The sequence below is a fragment of the Schistocerca serialis genome, chromosome 8 (assembly GCF_023864345.2).
Source record: "Schistocerca serialis cubense isolate TAMUIC-IGC-003099 chromosome 8, iqSchSeri2.2, whole genome shotgun sequence".
Lineage (NCBI taxonomy): Eukaryota > Metazoa > Arthropoda > Insecta > Orthoptera > Acrididae > Schistocerca > Schistocerca serialis.
Window position 1 is genome coordinate 11,322,705 of NC_064645.1, and position 15,308 is coordinate 11,338,012.

Genomic DNA, 15,308 nt, shown 5'->3' on the forward strand with positions numbered 1-15,308 from the left:
CTTGGACCTTCTTATTGACGATGAAACACAGAAATTGCATCGGAATTAAATGCAAAAGGCACAATGCCGACTTAAGTACAAGAAAACTGACTCTTCTTACTGTCTATGTCTTGAACCATTCCTGCGACATTAGTTATAGATTCCGATGCTTCACACCAGGTTTACTGTATCGCTTTGACCTTCTTATTGACGATGAAACACTGAAATTGCATCGGAATTAAATACAAAAGGCAAAATGCCGACTTAAGTACAAGAAGACTGACTCTTCTTACTGACTTTATTTTGAACCATTATTGTGACACTAGTTATAGATTCCGATGCTTCACTTCAGGTTTACTGTACCCCTTGGAACTTCTTATTGACGAGGAAACACAGAAATTGCATCGGAATTAAATACAAAAGGCAAAATGCCGACTTAAGTACACGAGGACAGAGTCTTCTTACTGTCTGTGTTTGAACCATTCTTGTGACACTAGTTATTGATTCCGATGCTACACTCCAGGTTTACTGTATCCCTTGGACCTTCTTATTGACCTCGAAACACAGAAATTGCATCGGAATTAAATAGAAAAGGCACAAGGCGACTTAAGGACAAGAAGACTGACCCTTCTTACTGACTTTGTATTGAACCATTAGTGTGACACTAGTTATAGATTCCGATGCTTCACTTCAGGTTTACTGTATCCCTTGGACCTTCTTATTGACGATGAAACACAGAAATTGCATCGGAATTAAATACAAAAGGCACAATGCCGACTTACGTACAAGAAGACTGACTCTTCCTACTGTCTATGCTTTGTACCATTCCTGTGACACTAGTGATAGATTCCGATGTTTCACTTAAGGTTTACTGTATCCCTCTGACCTTATTGCCGATGAAACTCAGAAATTGCATCGGAATTAAATACAAAAGGCACAATGCCGACTTAAGGACAAGAAGACTGACTCTTCTTACTGACTTTGCTTTGAACCATTCCTGTGACACTAGTTATAGATTCCGATTCTTCACTTCAGGTTTACTGTATCCCTTGGACCTTCTTATTGACGATGAAACACAGAAATTGCATCGGAATTAAATACAAAAGGCATAATGCCGACTAAAGTACTCGAACACTGACTCTTCTTACTGTCTATGTTTTGAACCGTTCTTGTGACACTAGTTATAGATTCCGATGCTACACTCCAGGTTTACTGTATCCCTTGGACCTTCTTATTGACGATGAAACACAGAAATTGCATCGGAATTAAATATAAAAGGCACAATGCCGACTTATGGACAAGAAGACTGACTCTTCTTACTGACTTTGTTTTGAACCATTAGTGTGACACTAGTTATAGATTCCGATGCTTCACTTCAGGTTTACTGTATCCCTTGAACCTTCTTATTGACGATGAAACACAGAAATTGCATCGGAATTAAATACAAAAGGCACAATGCCGACTTACGTACAAGAAGACTGACTCTTCCTACTGTCTATGTTTTGAACCATTCCTGTGACACTAGTGATAGATTCCGATGCTTCACTTCAGGTTTACTGTATCCCTCTGACCTTCTTATTGACGATGAAACACAGAAATTGCATCGGAATTAAATTTAAAAATCACAATGCTGACATAAGTACAAGAAGACTGACTCTTCCTACTGTCTGTGTTTTGAACCATTCCTGTGACACTAGTTATAGATTCCGGTGCTTCACTTCAGGTTTACTGTATCCCTCTGACCTTATTGCCGATGGAACACAGAAATTTCATCGGAATTAAATACATAAGGCACAATGCAGACTTAAGGACAAGAAGACTGACTCTTCTTACTGTCTATATTTTGAACCATTCGAGGGACACTAGATATAGATTCCGATGCTCACTTCAGGTTTACTGTATCCCTTGGACGTTCTTATTGACGATGAAACACGGAAATTGCATCGGAATTAAATACAAAAGGCCCAGTGCCGACTTAAGTACAAGAAGACCGACTCTTCCTACTGACTATGTTTTGGACCATTACTGTGACTCTAGTTATAGATTCCGGTGCTTCACTCCAGGTTTACTGTATCCCTTGGACCTACTTATTGACGATGAAACACAGAAATTGCATCGGAATTAAATACAAAAGGCACAATGCCGGCTTAAGGACAAGAAGACTGACTCTTCTTACTGACTATATTTTGAACCGTTCCTGTGACACTAGTTATAGATTACGATGCTTGACTTCATGTTTACTGTATCCCTCTGACCCTCTTATTGACGTTGAAACACAGAATTTACATCGGAATTCCATACAAAAGGCACAATGCCGACTTAAGTACAAGAAGACTGACTCTTCTTACTGTATATGTTTGAACCATTCCTGTGACACTGGTTAGAGATTCCGATGCTTCACTTCAGGTTTACTGTATCCCTATGACCTTCTTATTGACGGCGAAACACAGAAATTGCATCGGAATTAAATACGAAAGGCACAATGCCGACTTAAGTACTAGAAGACTGACCCTTCTTACTGACTATGTTTTGAACCATTCCTGTGACACTAGTTATAGATTCCGATGCTTCACTTCAGGTTTACTGTATCCCTCTGACCTTCTTAGTGACGATGAAACACAGAAATTGCATCGGAATTAAATAGAAAAGGCACAATGCCGACTTAAGTACAAGAAGACTAACTCTTCTTACTGTCTATGTTTTGAACCAATCCTGCGACACTAGTTGTAAATTCCGATGCTTCACTTCAGGTTTACTGTATCCCTTGGACCTTCTTATTGACGATGAAACACAGAAATTGCATCGGAATTAAATACAAAAGTCACAATGGCGACTTAAGTACAAGAATACTGACTCTTCCTACTGTCTATGATTTGAAACATTCCTGTGACACTAGTTATAGATTCCGATGCTTCACTCCAGGTTTACTATATCCCTTGGACCTTCTTATTGACGATGAAACACAGAAATTTCATCGGAATGAAATACAAAAGGCACAATGCCGACTTAAGGACAAGCAGACTGACTCTTCTTACTGACTATGTTTGAACCATTCCTGTGACACTATTTATAGATTCCGATGCATCACTTCAGCTATAATGTATCCCTTGGACGTTCTTATTGACGACGAAACACAGAATTTGCATTGGAATTAAATACAAAATCCACAATGCCGACTTAAGTACAAGAAGACTGACACTTCCTACTGTCTATGTTTGGAACCATTCCTGTGACACTAGTTGTGGATTCCGATGCTTCACTACAGGTTTACTGTATCCCTCTGAACTTCTTATTGACGATGAATCACAGAAATTGCATCGGAATTAAATACAATAGTCACAACGCCGACTTAAGTACAAGAAGATTGACTCTTCTTACTGACTATGGTTTGAACCGTTCCTGTGACACTAGTTATAGATTCCGATGCTTCACTTCAGGTTTGCTGTATACCTTGGACCTTCTTATTGATGATGAAACACAGAAATTGCATCGGAATTAAATAAAAAAGGTACAATGCCGACTTACGTACAAGAAGACTGACTCTTCCTAGTGTCTATATTTGAACCATTCCTGTGACACTAGTTTTGGATTCCGATGCTTCACTTCAGGTTTACTGTATCACTCTGACCTTCTTATTGACGATGAAACACAGAAATTGCATCGGAATTAAATACAAAAGGCACAATGCCGACTTAAGTACAAGAAGACTGACTCTTCCTACTGTCTATGTTTTGAACCATTCCTGTGACACTAGTTGTGGATTCCGATGCTTCACTTCAGGTTTACTGTATCCCTCTGACCTTCTTATTGACGATGAAACACAGAAATTGCATCGGAATTAAATAGAAAAGGCACAATGCCGACTTAAGTACAAGAAGACTGACTCTTCTTACTGACTATGTTTTGAACCATTCCTGTGACACTAGTTATAGTTTCCGATGCTTCACTTCAGGTTTGCTGTATACCTTGGACATTCTTATTGACGATGAAACACAGAAATTGCATATGAATTAAATACAAAAGGCACAATGCCGACTTAAGGACAAGAAGTCTGACTCTTCTTACTGTATATGTTTCAACCATTCCTGTGACACTGGTTATAGATTCCGAAGCTTCACTTCAGGTTTACTGTATCCCTCTGACCTTCTTATTGACGGTGAAACGCAGAAATTGCATCGGAATTAAATACGAATGCGCAATGCCGACTTAAGTACAAGAAGACTGACTCTTCTTACTGTCTATGTTTTGAACCAATCCTGTGACACTAGTTGTAGATTCCGATGCTTCACTTCAGGTTTACTGTATCCCTTGGACCTTCTTATTGACGATGAAACACAGAAATTGCATCGGAATTAAATACAAAAGGCACAATGCCGACTTAAGTACAAGAACACAGACTCTTCCTACTGTCTATGTTTTGAACCATTCCTGTGACACTAGTTATAAATTACGACGCTTCACTTCAGGTTTACTGCATCTCTTGTACCGTCTTATTGACGATGAAACACTGAAATTGCATCGGAATTAAATACAAAAGGCACAATGCCGACTTAAGTACATGAAGACCGCCTCTTCTTATTGACAATGATTTGAACCATTCCTGTGTTACTAGTTATAGATTCCGATGCTTCACTTCAGGTTTACTGTATCCCTTGGACATTCTTATTGACGATGAAACACAGAAATTGCATCGGAATTAAATACAAAAGGCACAATGCCGACTTAAGTACAAGAAGACTGACACTTCTTACTGTCCTTGTTTTGAACCATTCCTGTGTTACTAGTTATAGATTCCGATGCTTCACTTCAGGTTTACTGTATCCCTTGGACATTCTTATTGACGATGAAACACTGAAATTGCATCGGAATTAAATACAAAAGGCACAATGCCGACTTAAGTACATGAAGACCGCCTCTTCTTATTGACAATGATTTGAACCATTCCTGTGTTACTAGTTATAGATTCCGATGCTTCACTTCAGGTTTACTGTATCCCTTGGACATTCTTATTGACGATGAAACACAGAAATTGCATCGGAATTAAATACAAAAGGCACAATGCCGACTTAAGTACAAGAAGACTGACACTTCTTACTGTCCTTGTTTTGAACCTTTCCTGTGACACTTGTTATAGATTCCGATGCTACACCCCAGGTTTACTGTATCCCTTGGACCTTCTTATTGACGATGAAACACAGAAATTGCATCGGAATTAAATACAAAAGGCACAATGCCGACTTAAGTACAAGTAGACTGACACTTCTTACTGTCCTTGTTTTGAACCTTTCCTGTGACACTTGTTATAAATTCCGATGCTTCACTCCAGGTTTACTGTATCCCTTGAACTTTCTTATTGACGATGAAACACAGATATTGCATCGGAATTAAATAGAAAAGGCACAATGCCGACTTAAGTACAAGAAAACTGACCCTACTTACTGATTATAGTTTGAACCATTCCTGAGACACCAGTTACAGATTCCGATGCTTTACGTCAGGTTTACTGTATACCTTGGACCTTCTTATTGACGATGAAACACAGAAATTGAATTGGAATTAAATACAAAAGGCACAATGCCGACTTAAGTACAAGAAGACAGACTCTTCCTACTGTCTATGTTTTGAACCATTCCTGTGACACTAGTTGTGGATTCCGATGCTTCTATACAGGTTTACTGTATACCTCTGACCTTCTTATTGACGATGAAACACAGAAATTGCATCGGAAGTAAATACAATAGTCACAACGCCGACTTAAGTACAAGAAGACTGACTCTTCTTACTGACTATGTTTTTAACCATTCCTGTGACACTAGTTATAGATTCCGATGCTTCACTTCAGGTTTGCTGTATACCTTGGACCTTCTTATTGACGATGAAACACAGAAATTGCACCGGAATTAAATACAAAAAACACAATGCCGACTTACGAACAAGAAGACTGACTCTTCCTAATGTCTATGTTTGAACCATTCCTGTGACACTAGCTTTGGATTTCGATGCCTCACTTCAGGTTTACTGTATCCCTCAGACCTTCTTATTCACGATGAAACACAGAAATTGCATTGGAATTAAATATAAAAGGCACAATGCCGACTTAAGTACAAGAAGACTGACTCTTCCTACTGTCTATGTTTTGAACCATTCCTGTGACACTAGTTATAGATTACGATGCTTCACTTCAGGTTTACTGTATCCCTCTGACCTTATTGCCGATGAAACACAGAAACTGCATCGGAATTAAATACAAAAGGCATAATGCCGACTTAAGGACAAGAAGACTGACTCTTCTTACTGACTATGTTTTGAACCACTCCTGTGACACTAGTTATATATTCCGATGCTTCACTTCAGGTTTACTGTATCCCTCTGACCTTCTTATTGACGATGAAACACAGAAATTGCATCGGAATTAAATACAAAAGCCACAATGCCGACTTAAGTACAAGAAGACTGACTCTTCGTACTGTCTATGTGTGGAACCATTCCTGTGACACTAGTTATAGATTCCGATGCTTCACTTCAGGTTTACTGTATCCCTTGGCCCTTCTTATTGACGATGAAACACAGAAATTGCATCGAAATTAAATACAAAAGGCACAATTCCAACTTAAGTACAAGAAGACCGACTCTTCTTACTGTCTATGTTTGAACCATTACTGTGACTCTAGTTATAGATTCCGGTGCTTCACTCCAGGTTTACTGTATCCCTTGGACCTACTTATGAACGATGAAACACAGAAATTGCATCGGAATTAAATACAAAAGGCACAAGCCGACTTACGTGCAAGAAGACTGACTCTCCCTAATGTCTATGTTTTGAACCATTCCTGTGACACTAGTTTTGGATTCCGATGCTTCACTTCAGGTTTACTGTATTCCTCTGACCTTCTTATTGACGATGAATCACAGAAATTGCATCGGAATTAAATACAAAATGCACAATGCCGACTTAAGTACAAGAAGACTGACTCTTCGTACTGTCTATGTGTGGAACCATTCCTGTGACACTAGTTATAGATTCCGATGCTTTACTTCAAGTTTACTGTATCCCTTGGACCCTCTTATTGACGATGAAACACAGAAATTGCGTCGGAATTAAATACAAAATGCACAATTCCGACTTAAGTACAAGAAGACCGACTCCTCTTACTGTCTATATTTGAACCATTACTGTGACTCTAGTTATAGATTCCGGTGCTTCACTCCAGGTTTACTGTATCCCTTGGACCTACTTATGGACGATGAAACACAGAAATTGCATCGGAATTAAATACAAAAGGCACAAGCCGATTTACGTACAAGAAGACTGACTCTTCCTAATGTCTATGTTTTGAACCATTCCTGTGACACTACTTTTGGATTCCGATGCTTCACTTCAGGTTTACTGTATCCCTCTGACCTTCTTATTGACGATGAAACACAGAAATTGAATCGGAATTAAATACAAAAGGCACAATGCCTACTTAAGTACAAGAAGCCAGACTCTTCCTACTGTCTATGTTTTGAACCATTCCTGTGACACTAGTTATAGATTCCGATGCTTCACTTCAGGTTTACTGCATCCCTCTGACCTGATTGCCGATGAAACACAGAAATTGCATCGGAATTAAATACAAAAGCAACAATGCCTACTTAAGTACAAGAAGACTGAATCTTCGTACTGTCTATGTGTGGTACCATTCCTGTGACACTAGTTATAGATTCCGATGCTTCACTTCAGGTTTACTGTTTCCCTTTGACCTTCTTATTGACGTTGAAACACAGAAATTGCATCGGAATTAAATACAAAAGGCACAATGCCGACTTAAGTACAAGAAGACTGACTCTTCTTACTGTATATGTTTGAACCATTCCTGTGACACTAGTTATAGATTCCGATGCTGCCCTTCAGGTTTACTGTATCCTTTGGACCTTCTTATTGACGAACAAACACAGAAATTGCATCGGAATAAAGTACGAAAGGCACAATACCGACTTAAGTACAAGAAGACGGTATCTTCTTACTGACTATGCTTTGAACAATTCCTGTGACACTAGTTATAGATTCCCATGCTTCACTTCAGGTTTACTGTATCCCTCTGACCTTCTTATTGACGATGAAACACAGAAATAGCATCGGAATTAAATAGAAAAGGCACAATGCCGAATTAAGTACAAGAAGACTGACTCTTCTTACTGTCTATGAGTTGAACCATTCCTGTGACACTAGTTATAGATTCCGATGCTTCACTTCAAGTTTACTGTATCCCTTGGTCCTTCTTATTGACGATGACACACAGAAATTGCATCGGAATTAAATAGAAAATGCACAATGCCGACTTAAGTACAAGAAGACTGACTCTTCTTGCTGACTAAGTTATTAACCATTCCTGTGACACTAGTTGTAGATTCCGATGCTTCACTTCAGGTTTACTGTATACTTTGGACCTTCTTATTGACGATGAAACACAGAAATTGCATCGGAATTAAATAAAAAAGGCACAATGCCGACTTACGTACAAGAAGACTGACTTTTCTTACTGTCTATGTTTTGAACCATTCCTGAGACACTAGTTTTGGATTCCGATGCTTATCTTCAGGTTTACTCTATCCCTCTGACCTTATTGCCGATGAACCACAGAAATTGCATAGGAATTAAATACAAAAGGCACAATGCCGACTTAAGTACAAGAAGACTGACTCTTCTTACTGTCTATATTTTGAACCATTCCAGTGACACTAGTTATAGATTCCGATGCTTCACTTCAGGTTTACTGTATCCCTTGGACCTTCTTATTGACGATGAAACACAGAAATTGCATCGGATTTAAATACAAAAGGCACAATGCCGACTTAAGTACAAGAAGACCGACTCTTGTTACTGTTTATGTTTGAACCATTACTGTGACTCTAGTTATAGATTCCGGTGCTTAACTCCAGGTTTACTGTATCCCTTGGACCTACTTATGGACGATGAAAAACAGAAATTGCATCGGAATTAAATACAAAAGGCACAATGCCGACCTAAGGACAAGAAGACTGAATCTTCTTAATGACTATGTTTTGAACCATTCCTGTGACACTAGTTATAGATTCCGATGGTTCACTTCATGTTTACTGTATCCCTCAGACCCTCTTATTGACTATGAAACACAGAAATTGCATCGGAATTAAATACAAAAGGCACAATGCCGACTTAAGTACAAGAAGACTGACTCTTCTTACTGTAGATGTATGAACCACTCCTGTGACACTGGTTATGGATTCCGATGCTTCACTTCAGGTTTACTGTATACCTTGGACCTTCTTATTGACGATGAAACACAGAAATCGCATCGGAATTAAATACAAAAGGCACAATGCCGACTTACGAACAAGAATACTGACTCTTCCTAATGTCTATGTTTGAACCATTCCTGTTACACTAGTTTTGGATTTCGATGCTTCACTTCAGGTTTACTGTATCCCTCAGACCTTCTTATTGACGATGAAACACAGAAATTACAGTGGAATTAAATACAAATGGCACAATGCCGACTTAAGTACAAGAAGACTGACTCTTCCTACTGTCTATGTTTTGAACCATTCCTGTGACACTAGTTATAGATTACGATGCTTCACTTCAGGTTTACTGTATCCCTCTGACCTTATTGCCGATGAAACACAGAAATTGCATCGGAATTAAATATAAAAGGCATAATGCCGACTTAAGGACAAGAAGACTGACTCTTCTTACTGACTATGTTTTGAACCACTCCTGTGACACTAGTTATATATTCCGATGCTTCACTTCAGGTTTACTGTATCCCTCTGACCTTCTTATTGACGATGAAACACAGAAATAGCTTCGGAATTAAATACAAAAGCCACAATGCCGACTTAAGTATAAGAAGACTGACTCTTCGTACTGTCTATGTGTGGAACCATTCCTGTGACACTAGTTATAGGTTCCGATGCTTCACTTCAGGTTTACTGTATCCCTTGGACCTACTTATGGAAGATCAAACACAGAAATTGAATCGGAATTAAATACAAAAGGCACAATGCCGACTTAAGTACAAGAAGACTGAATCTTCTTACTGACTATGCTTTGAACCATTCCTGTGACACAAGTTATAGATTCCGATGGTTCACTTCATGTTTACTGTATCCCTCTGACCCTCTTATTGACGATGAAACACAGAAATTGCATCGGAATTAAATACAAAAGACACAATGCCGACTTAACTACAAGAAGACTGACTCTTCTTACTGTATAAGTTTGAACAATTCCTGTGACACTAGTTACAGATTCCGATGCTTCACTTCAGATTTACTGTATCCCTTGGACCTTCTTATTGACGAAAAAACACAGAAATTGCATCGGAATAAAATACGAAAGGCACAATACCGACTTAAGTACAAGAAGACGGTATCTTCTTACTGACTAAGTTTTGAACCATTCCTGTGACACTAGTTATAGATTCCCATGCTTCACTTCAGGTTTACTGTATCCCTCTGACCTTCTTATTGACGATGAAACACAGAAATTGCATCGGAATTAAATAGAAAAGCCACAATGCCGACTTAAGTATAAGAATACTGACTCTTCGTACTGTCTATGATTTGAACCATTCCTGTGACACTAGTTGTAGATTCCGATGCTTCTCTTCAGGTTTACTGTATCCCTTGGACCTTCTTATTGACGATGAAACACAGAAATTGCATCGGAATTAAATACAAACGGCACAATGCCTACTTAAGTACAAGAGCACTGACTCTTCCTACTGTCTATGTTTTGAACCATTCCTGTGACACTATTTATAGATTCCGATGCTTCACTTCAGGTTTACAGTATCCCTCTGACCTTATTGCCGATGAAACACAGAAATTGCATCGGAATTAAATACAAAAGGCACTATGCCGACTTAAGTACAAGAAGACTGACTCTTCTTACTGTATATGTTTTTACCATTCCTGTGACACTAGTTATAGATTCCGATGCTTCACTTCAGCTTTACTGTATCCCTTGTACTTTCTTATTGACGATGAAACACAGAAATTGCATCGGAATTATATAAAAAAGGCACAATGCCGACTTAAGTACATGAAGACCGACTCTTCTTATTGACAAATGATTTGAACCATTCCTGTGACACTTGTTATAGATTCCGATGCTTCACTTCAGGCTTACTGTATCCCTTGGACCTTCTTATTGACAATGAAACACAGAAATTGCATCGGAATTAAATACAAAAGGCACAATGCCGACTTAAGTGCAAGAAGACTGACTCTTCTTACCGTCTATGTTTTGAACGATTCCATTGACACTAGTTATAAATTCGGATGCTTCACTTCAGGTTTACTGTATCCCTTGGACCTTCTTATTCACGATGAAACACAGAAATTGCATCGGAAATAAATAGAAAATGCACAATGCCGACTTAACTACAAGAAGACTGACTCTTCTTGCTGACTATGTTATGAACCATTCCTGTGACACTAGTTACAGATTCCGATGCTTCACTTCAGGTTTACTGTATCCCTCTGACCTTCTTATTGACGATGAAACACAGAAATTGCTTCGGAATTAAATACAAAAGGCACAATGCCGACTTACGTACAAGAAGACTGACTCTTCTTACTGTCTATGTTTTGAACCATTCCTGTGACACTAGTTTTGGATTCCGATGCTTCACTGCAGGTTTACTGTATAACTTGGACCTTCTTATTGACGATGAAACACAGAAATTGCATCGGAATTAAATAGAAATGGCACAATGCCGACTTAAGTACAAGAAGACTGACTCTTCTTACTGACTACGTTTGAACCATTCCTGTGACACTAGTTATAGATTCCGATGCTTCACTTCAGGTTTGCTGTATACCTTGGACCTTCTTATTGACGATGAAACATAGAAATTGCATCGGCATTAAATACAAAAGGCACGATGCCGACTTACGTACAAGAAGACTAACTCTTCCTACTGTCTATGTTTTGAACCATTCCTTTGACACTAGTTTTGGATTCCGATGCTTCACTTCAGGTTTACTGTATACCTTGGACCTTCTTATTGACGATGAAACACAGAAATCGCATCGGAATTAAATACAAAAGGCACAATGCCGACTTACGAACAAGAAGACTGACTCTTCCTAATGTCTATGTTTGAACCATTCCTGTTACACTAGTTTTGGATTTCGATGCTCCACTTCAGGTTTACTGTATCCCTCAGACCCTCTTATTGACGATGAAACACAGAAATTACAGTGGAATTAAATACCAATGGCATAATGCCGACTTAAGTACAAGAAGACTGACTCTTCCTACTGTCTATGTTTTGAACCATTCCTGTGACACTAGTTATAGATTACGATGCTTCACTTCAGGTTTACTGTATCCCTCTGACCTTATTGCCGATGAAACACAGAAATTGCATCGGAATTAAATACAAATGGCATAATGCCGACTTAAGGACAAGAAGACTGACTCTTCTTACTGACTATGTTTTGAACCACTCCTGTGACACTAGTTATATATTCTGATGCTTCACTTCAGGTTTACTGTATCCCTCTGACCTTCTTATTGGCGATGAAACACAGAAATTGCTTCGGAATTAAATACAAAAGCCACAATGAGGACTTAAGTATAAGAAGACTGACTCTTCGTACTGTCTATGTGTTGAACCATTCCTGTGACACTAGTTATAGATTCCGATGCTTCACTTCAGGTTTACTGTATCCCTTGGACCTACTTATGGAAGATCAAACACAGAAATTGAATCAGAATTAAATACAAAAGGCACAATGCCGACTTAAGTACAAGAAGACTGAATCTTCTTACTGACTATGTTTTGAACCATTCCTGTGACACAAGTTATAGATTCCGATGGTTCACTTCATGTTTACTGTATCCCTCTGAATCTCTTATTGACGATGAAACACAGAAATTGCATCGGAATTAAATACAAAAGACACAATGCCGACTTAAGTACAAGAAGACTGATTCTTCTTCCTGTATGAGTTTGAACAATTCCTGTGACACTAGTTATAGATTCCGATGCTTCACTTCAGGTTTACTGTATCCCTTGGACCTTCGTATTGACGAAGAAACACAGAAATTGCATCGGAATAAAATACGAAAGGCACAATACCGACTTAAGTACAAGAAGACGGTATCTTCTTACTGACTAAGTTTTGAACCATTCCTGTGACACTAGTTATAGATTCCCATGCTTCACTTCAGGTTTACTGTATCCCTCTGACCTTCTTATTGACGATGAAACACAGAAATTGCATCGGAATTAAATTGAAAAGGCACAATGCCGAATTAAGTACAAGAAGACTGACTCTTGTTACTGTCTATGATTTGAACCATTCCTGTGACACTAGTTATAGATTCCGATGCTTCACTTCAAGTTTACTGTATCCCTTGGACCTTCTTATTGACGATGACACACAGAAATTGCATCGGAATTAAATAGAAAATGCACAATGCCGACTTAAGTACAAGAATACTGACTCTTCTTGCTGACTAAGTTTTAAACCATTCCTGTGACACTAGTTGAAGATACCGATGCTTCACTTCAGGTTTACTGTATCCCTTGGACCTTCTTATTGACGATGAAACACAGAAATTGCATCGGAATTAAATACAAACGGCACAATGCCTACTTAAGTACAAGAGCACTGACTCTTCCTACTGTCTATGTTTTGAACCATTCCTGTGACACTATTCATAGATTCCGATGCATCACTTAAGGTTTCCATTATCCCTCTGACCTTATTGCCGATGAAACACAGAAATTGCATCGGAATTAAATACAAAAGGCACTATGCCGACTTAAGTACAAGAAGACTGACTCTTCTTACTGTATATGTTTTTACCATTCCTGTGACACTAGTTATAGATTCCGATGCTTCACTTCAGGTTTACTGTATTCCTCTGACCTTCTTATTGACGGTGAAACACAGAAATTGCATCGGAATTAAATACGAAAGGCACAATGCCGAATTAAGTACAAGAAGACGGTCTCTTCTTACTGACTATGTTTTGAACCATTCCTGTGACACTATTTATAGATTCCCATGCTTCACTTCAGGTTTACTGTCTCCCTCTGACCTTCTTATTGACGATGAAACACAGAAATTGCATCGGAATTAAATAGAAAAGGCACAATGCCGACTTACGTACAAGAAGACTGACTTTTCTTACTGTCTATGTTTTGAACCATTCCTGTGACACTAGTTTTGGATTCCGATGCTTAACTTCAGGTTTACTGTATCCCTCTGACCTTATTGCCGATGAACCACAGAAATTGCATAGGAATTAAATACAAAAGGCACAATGCCGACTTAAGTACAAGAAGACTGACTCTTCTTACTGTTTATATTTTGAACCATTCCAGTGACACTAGTAATAGATTCCGATGCTTCACTTCAGGTTTACTGTCTCCCTTGGACCTTCTTATTGACGATGAAACACAGAAATTGCATCGGATTTAAATACAAAAGGCACAATGCCGACTTAAGTACAAGAAGACCGACTCTTGTTACTGTTTATGTTTGAACCATTACTGTGACTCTACTTATAGATTCCGGTGCTTGACTCCAGGTTTACTGTATCCCTTGGACCTACTTATGGACGATGAAACACAGAAATTGCATCGGAATTAAATAAAAAAGGCACAATGCCGACTTAAGTACATGAAGACCGACTCTTCTTATTGACAATGATTTGAACCATTCCTGCGACACTAGTTATAGATTCCGATGGTTCACTTCATGTTTACTGTATCCCTCTGACCCTCTTATTGACTATGAAACACAGAAATTGCATCGGAATTAAATACAAAAGGCACAATGCCGACTTAAGTACAAGAAGACTGACTCTTCTTACTGTAGATGTATGAACCATTCCTGTGACACTGGTTATGGATTTCAATGCTTCACTTCAGGTTTACTGTATCCCTTGGACCTTCTTATTGACGATGAAACACAGAAATTGCATCGGATTTAAATACAAAAGGCACAATGCCGACTTAAGTACAAGAAGACCGACTCTTGTTACTGTTTATGTTTGAACCATTACTGTGACTCTAGTTATAGATTCCGGTGCTTGACTCCAGGTTTACTGTATCCCTTGGACCTACTTATGGACGATGAAACACAGAAATTGCATCGGAATTAAAAACAAAAGGCACAATGCCGACTTAAGGACAAGAAGACTGAATCTTCTTAATGACTATGTTTTGAACCATTCCTGTGACACTAGTTATAGATTCCGATGGTTCACTTCATGTTTACTGTATCCCTCTGACCCTCTTATTGACTATGAAACACAGAAATTGCATCGGAATTAAATACAA